The sequence below is a fragment of the Crocodylus porosus genome, unplaced genomic scaffold (genome assembly GCF_001723895.1).
Source record: "Crocodylus porosus isolate Cpor-Errol unplaced genomic scaffold, CroPor_comp1, whole genome shotgun sequence".
NCBI lineage: Eukaryota > Metazoa > Chordata > Crocodylia > Crocodylidae > Crocodylus > Crocodylus porosus.
Genome location: NW_017728943.1, coordinates 37615390 through 37622664, shown reverse-complemented (window position 1 = coordinate 37622664; position 7275 = coordinate 37615390). Strand labels below are relative to the sequence as shown.

Sequence of the window (7275 nt, the reverse complement as noted above, 5' to 3'; positions counted from 1 at the left end):
GAAGGAGAGGGGGAGTTAGAGGTGACCTCTCAGGTTGCCAGAATCTAAAATCATTAGGGCTTTTTACAATCAAATTCAACATTTTAAATTTCTATTTGGAAAGTCTTCTGTCAGACATACAACATGCTCCTCTCAAGGAACAACAAACAAACCTTACAGTATCTCACAGGAACATGGTCCTTTGAGATGAGGAACAAGCCACACAACAGGATTCCTTAGGAGAACGTAAGTGCTCTGTGGCACCATGATTCGGTACATAAAATCTTGCACAGTGTCCCATTATTGACCTCAATATCAAGAAGACTGGAAACAGTGATCTAAGAATCAGTTTGGATGCTTGATTAGATGAACCTATATACTAAGCACAGCTTATATATCATATGCAGAGTTGAATGAATCCAGTCAAGGAAATCTGAGGACTCCTAACATTGCCAGACTGGTCTCACCACGTTACTGAAAGCAACAGAAGAACATCATTTAGTGTGTAAGTTCAATATTTACTTCTGTCTGGATTTCCTATGAAGGCAAATAAATGGTAGTCCTTGAAGGTAGAGTTGATACATTATTGTTATTACTGGTTGGGGGGTGCCAGTACCTTAGTAAATGCATCCCAAAAAAGGGACAACCCTTGCTTTAGGGAGCTTACAATTTAAGGACAAACCAGGTAGACAAGTAGACTGTCATTGTATGCTTCCACTTACTTCACAGTAAATGGTGTGGCAAACAGGAACTTTGGAACAAATCATTAGGTGGCTTGATGGCTCTCCTTGTTTGGTGGAGACCAATGAAATAGTGCTGGATTTACAATGGATTCAAGCTGCCATCTTCCTCATTTGATTAGTTCCTGGCCTCTCCAAGCCCTGCCTGCCACCCATCACAGCTCCAGCTCTACAGAACTTAAACTGATCGGCACAGAAACCACCTAGAACTAGTCCCAAGCCAACATATGCACATTAAAAGCTGTTAAGACACCAGCTGTAATACCACAGAGGCTTCTAATCAGTTCAAAGGCAGCACCACCCATTGCAGTGACCTTTACACTTATGATGCAACTTGTGCACTTTTTGCAAGGGTGGAGGGGGGGCACTGGGTGGGGACTGGGAACACAGCAAGAAAGAAAAAAGTGAAACAAGCCTCCTCTACATGAATGTTAAAAAGAACGAAGAGGACAAATCAGATCACAGACCCAAACTGTAACTGATCATTTATTCAGCCTCCAAAATCCATGCTCCTTAACATGGCAGCTAAACCCATGTGGCATTCCTAGAGGATCTTTTAAAAGAAATATCATTATTCAGGCATAAGACACGTTTTATCTTTTTTTTTTTTTTTTAAAAAAAAAAGAAGCTGTCAATATCTGAACAGTTTGACAGTGTTTCCAAGAGCTCAAGAACATAAGTAGTGCCACTCGGTCTGCTAGGTCTGGACAGTGGCAGAAGTGGATGTTTTAGAGGGAGAACATTGAACAGATAGACCTAGAGTAGAGGTGGCTAACCACTGGTATGTATGCCACAAGTGAAACAGGCATCTTCTGTATGTGAGAGATTGGAGCGGGAACAGGAAGCACCAAGTCAGATAGGGCAGAGAGAAGAAAACAGAGAAGCACCTCAGGCAGGGGGAAGGGACTGGATTTGCAGAGGGCACAGGGATTATCTTGTGGCATTCCTGCCAAAAAGGGCAACTCCCCACTGATCTAGAGTGATGCAAGTAGATGAACCCATACACCAAGCACAGCTTATAAACCATACCCAGGCTTGAATAAATGCAGCATACCCTGTTCATTACCTCTCCCTAGCACCCATCATCACTGGTTTAGAGATGCCAGAGGATACATCTGACTGGGATGACAAGAACAGTCCTTTCCCACTTGATGTCCAGAGAAGCAGCAGCAGCATTCTCTACTCCGTGTTTGGTAAAGCTCTCTTATTTCTGAAGTGGTACCATGCATATTCTGTACTTCACTGTAAAGCATTGCTAGTGGATGTACAAGTTGCAGTTCTCTAAGGTACCCATATTTTAATGTCCAGTAAATCAACCAGCCTGTTTGCTTTGCTTAGTTACACAGCTCACCAAATGTTTGTTAAAAACAACATCCTGTTTATTTCATGTTTTCCTTTCCCTGGAAGAGCTTATTTTCCCCCTTTAAATAACTTCCAAAAAGCATTTAAAAATAAATCTTGTAGGTAATCCCAAATTACTATCCTCTAGAAACCAAACACTCCTTCATGGTTCTTTGCACCCAGTGGAATTTTACAGACCCAACCAACAAGGTTTGTCTGGATATGGAGAAATAACAGAGGGAGATACAGGATATAAATAGGGTTTTAGATTTTAAAATCTTTTCACTCCCTGCTTCCTCCCAAATAAAAGTCTCTCCATTTCAGCAACCCAGCGGAAGAAACCAATGCAGTAAAGATTTCCTGTAAATACTACAAAAAGTGTGGCAATTTGTGCAACATAAAAATCATCAACTAAAAGGCAGCCTCTTGGCTCACTCAGCACCATTTTGGAAAAAGATAACAAATGATAGCGAGGGCCCCCCCTAAAGTCACGTTTGTTCTATGCTTCAACCAAAGGATTAGTAGGGAACAGGAAAACCTGGTAGAAAAACAGAGATTATTTTTCCCTTGCATCCCCTGGATCTGGGAAGGAGGAACCTCAAAAGCACTAAACATACCAGATATCTGTGCAACTACTAAAGGCAGATGGGAAAGTTTCATCTGGCAGAACCCAGAATATGAGCTCATGTAGAAGCCTGAGCATTGAGGCTATAATTGTAATAAAAGCCTGGACAGATGCTCTGTAGATTCCAGGTAAGAACTCTTTTTCCGCAGGGAGCTTTAAAATACCCACCCAGACTTGAGAGGTCCCCAAAAATGAAAGTTTTGTCAAGACTGACAAAGAGAATTCTAACACCCAAGACACTACTTCCAGCAGTAAGAGTTAGCAGTCACATTGTCTATTGTGTAGTGGCACTGTTCTGATGAAACTTCCCCAGACCAATTCCTGCTTGGATCCATTTTGAATTTACCGGTGCTCAGGTTCCTTTCCTGAAGATGCGTACAGAACAGCTTCAGAAGTACTATTTAACCTTTTAGCATGGATTGCATTTCCTTTAATGCATGTTTGCAGAAGCAGTGTTTGAACTCCCCTAAAATTTCACCATTGTTTTTCCACTGGTCCCATAAAAAGTCTTCCAACATATTTCAGTGTTGTTAGGAGCTGCTTTGCTTTATTCGCTTTCCACAAACAGAGCTACTTAGGGGGATGAGGAACACAAGTTACCATGAGGCAAAAAGGGTAGAGGATTACTACATCTCACCTGCCCTGCAGTAAATGCCCCAGACTAAGTGAAAGCTAATTCACAACAGCTTAGGTCTTCCATCAGATTCCTTCAAGATTTAAATTTTTTGTTGTCTAATGCCCAAATGTTCCATTTTCTCAGATAATTCTTTCTGCCCCATCATCATTGACAGGCTTCACATCTTTTTTCTTGGTTAAAGAGGATGTACCTCCAGGTTTGATCCCTCCCTACCCATTGTATTTACTTTCCAGTCCTAAAGCAAGTCAAACAGATTTCATTATCATATCTAAGCTGATATTGTAACCTATGTCTCTTATAACCTTTACTACCAGGCCTCCAATTATAGCCAACTGTTTAACAGCTGTTTTACTGGGTGTTTCAATTCAACATCCACCCTGGGAAAAGAGGGACGCTTTGCTAACTAGAACTGAAAATTCTTGTTTTGAGCCATATTTTTGGAAGCGAGTAGGTTTGGACAGTTCCTGGCATCAACCACGAATGCTCTACAAGCCTGATCCAAGTCCAATTATAAGCCAACCAGAGCTCTGATAAGTTTTAATCAGGCCTGATACTTGGAGATGAAATGAAGCAAAAAAACATCACTACGAGAAAAATCACACAACTGGCACAGGAATAAGGATGCAAATTAAAACCACACAAAACTGTAGGATGAGGAAGACAGCCACAACAGAAAAATTTAATTCAAAGAATTTCTCTCTGCCTGCAAATCAGGTGAGCAGGTACATTTGCTTAACTTGTTGCAAGTGACTAGACCCTAGTTACAGAAGCTAATATGTTTGTTTGCAGACCTCTGAAGTCCAGATTGATAGAATCTGGCCTTAAAGAACCAAAACAAAATAAAAGATCAATTTCAAAAGTCAGTTCCCCCACACACCACTGCATTTGCCTCCATGCTATTTCAGAGAATTGTAAAGAGCTCTACACACAGAGAACCATAAGAGCCTAAACTTCAGAGGTTTATGGGTTTTTTTATTAAATTACATCTATTGCTGTCTGCCAAAGCTTCCTTTTTGCAAGGTGGGAAGCTTACTGAATTGATTCTCTAATACAGTGAGTTGCACTCCTGTTGACCGCACTCGTAGGAGGTCAGGTTTACACTGTACACTCCTTAGAGTAAACAGGATCTCCTCCCAGGTATAAGACACGGTATGCTCACTATTTCCAAACATATAGACTATTTTATGGGATCTGGGATGATCAATTATTCTTTGGCTTTGTGGCTATGTCACTAGGGTGGGACTTAGATAACCAAGGTTCAGGTTCCCAATTCTGGTCATAAAATAAAATCTAGATTGGAGTTTGCTGAAAGTTTCTACCTCCAAGATTAAAATAAGCAATACTTTTATATCCCATGACACTGTCAATAAACAAATGGGGAATGCTAACATGCTACAGTGACATCCATTAAAAGAACCTCACCTCATTAGCCTGGAAAGTGATTATTTTCTTCTTAATATAATTTTGTATAAATGTATCACACGTTGACTAGCTGCAACCAGTTAAATATTCCATAGTTTAACAAACAAACAAAACACTAAGTTCAGAGCAACAAGAAATTTTAATTTATAGAAGAAAAATGGGATCTTGTATACAACAGCCTTTTACTATTACTGTGCTGCATTTGCTTTTAGAGAAATATAAATCAAGCATGTAAAATATTTGATTAGTTTCAGTTAATGGCATATTGATTACCATTAAGATTAGGTAAATGCATGTCTTTCATAGTAAAGTAAACCGCTAAGGAACCAGAAGTGGCTTTAATTCCTTCTATTTTATTGGCTTCTAAAACTTTAAGAATGACCTAATTGTTCGGTTTATGGCCTATATGCTATTCAGTCTGTGAAATATATTCATAAGGACAAGTCATTAGTTAATTGGAATATTTAGCTATTTTAACCATAATGATATGTCTTAAACAGTGTTCAAAGCTCTAGAAGAAAATCTCTCTTCAGATTATCCAGCTGTGTGGCAGGATGCCAAGCCTTTCTATCACTGTTTCAAGGTTGTTAGCCCCACCCAGAACAAAAACCATAAGGACTAAAAGGTACTGTGGAAAACCACATGCTGTTTTTATTGGAAGGAAAATATAACTTGTTTAAAATGACAGCTCCTGGGTATACTTTTCTTTTGAAAACTAGTAAGATTTTTTTGAGATAAAAAGGAGATAAACGAACAACACTGTAACAAGGAAATTGCTACTACTACTAAATTACCAATATTGCAAACTTTTTCTTAAAAAAACAAACAGATTTATGAAAAGACAAGATGTACTGAGAGTACTTGCAATACAGAATACATTTTACTTTAAATTATCAAGGATACCGCAGAATTGCTTCTTGAAGTGTGAATGTGGTGGTTATTACACAACACCTATTTGCATTAGCTATATCAGTTAAAATAAATACACCATAATGAAAACCAAGCAAGTAAAAAAAACAAACCAACCCCGTAAATCCTGCTAAGTGCCTACAATGGATCTTGTGGTAATTCACTATCCAAGATTAATAACGAGGGTTTAATGTTGCTTTTGTCAGGTGGGTGAAAGATCTTCCCCTTCAGATTTGGGATCGGGGAAATAAGAGGCTTGAGTATTTTTCTAACTACTAGTCCTTATTATGAGAAGCCAGTTTCCTCCCTCCCTTTCCCCCAAGCCATTCAGCTCTATGTCTGTAAGGTCTGCTTCCCTTCACAGTTTGATTAATCTGCTTTCTACCTCTCTTTCCCACACCCTACCCCATTTGACAGTGATTAGAATTTCATGACCCTGCTGAATTATTTTCCTCCTCAGCTGGTGACTTGGAAAAAAGCAAAAATAAAAAGGGAGAGATAAATCCGGGGTGAGATGGAAGGAATACAAGTTGTTTGCAATCACGAACTCAACCTCTGGCACATGACCTATTTAGAGATCTACAAAGGGCACACTTCAGATTTTTTTTCTCTTTAATATAAAGTCTCGTTTTGAAATATCATCCTTGAAACTTTGCTGAAATTTCTCCCTGCAGTTTTCTCTTTTCTACCATTTAGCAAACAGAATTTGCCCATTGTTCAATGTTGCTTCCACTGCTGGCTGTCATCAACCACTAAAAATTCTAATATCTATGATGTTACCACTGTCCTGGAAATGGGGTTTGTTATTTAAGTGTGTAGCCTCTCTGAGATGGTTTTAGTTCAGAGGCAACTGAATACCAAGCAGGAGTCCTTAAAACAAGTTCTCTTGCGGCAAGGCATGGAAAGGACTCTTCCAATCTAATGGATTACCATTTTAAAGGTACAGCCACTTTTGGGCCAATGCTCTTTTAAAAAGAATGGTCATATTAAAAAACAAACAAACAAACAAACAAACAAACAAACAAACAAACAAACAAACAAACAAACAAACAAACAAACAAACAAACAAACAAACAACCCAAAACAAGCACTGTTTCCTCCAATTCCTGTTCCTCTCCACCTCTTTTAAAAGACAGATCCTAGGATTACATTTGTAATTGCTAAGAAGTCTAGCTGAAGTTTAAAATGTACTTACTACTTTCCTTTAATCATTCATTAGACTTTTAATGTCTAAAATACTTCCTCTGGAAGAGTTATTTCAAGTGTACCCTTTACAAGCTGGCAATTTTTTCCTACAAGTTATATTTGTATAACTGCTGTTCCTCAACATGAATACCAGAGCTAGCCATGTTCTCTATTTCTCCTCTACCCATCTCCTTTTTACGTAAGATGTACAAGGCTTCCCAGAAATCAGCATCGTAGAAATCAAAGTACATTGCTCTACACTGAAGATTTGAGATACAACTTTTTTCTCTACTCACTTCCCTGATTTGTAGATTCCTCACAGGTAGAAAAAGCAGATTACATAATCAAAATATTTTCTCCTTTGAGTGTTTGTCCATACACACATTATATTTGGCTGCACGTGAGCTCAAGCTCAGAGAACGTTCTGCCCTAGCAGT

The 7275-nt window shown here is 38.9% G+C and overlaps 1 protein-coding gene across 3 annotated transcripts in view; it reads right to left on the bottom strand.

Moving 5' to 3' along the window:
• SPRED2 (sprouty related EVH1 domain containing 2) overlaps positions 1-7275 on the bottom strand; it is a 100636-nt gene that overhangs the window by 43576 nt on the left and 49785 nt on the right. The window lies entirely within an intron of this gene.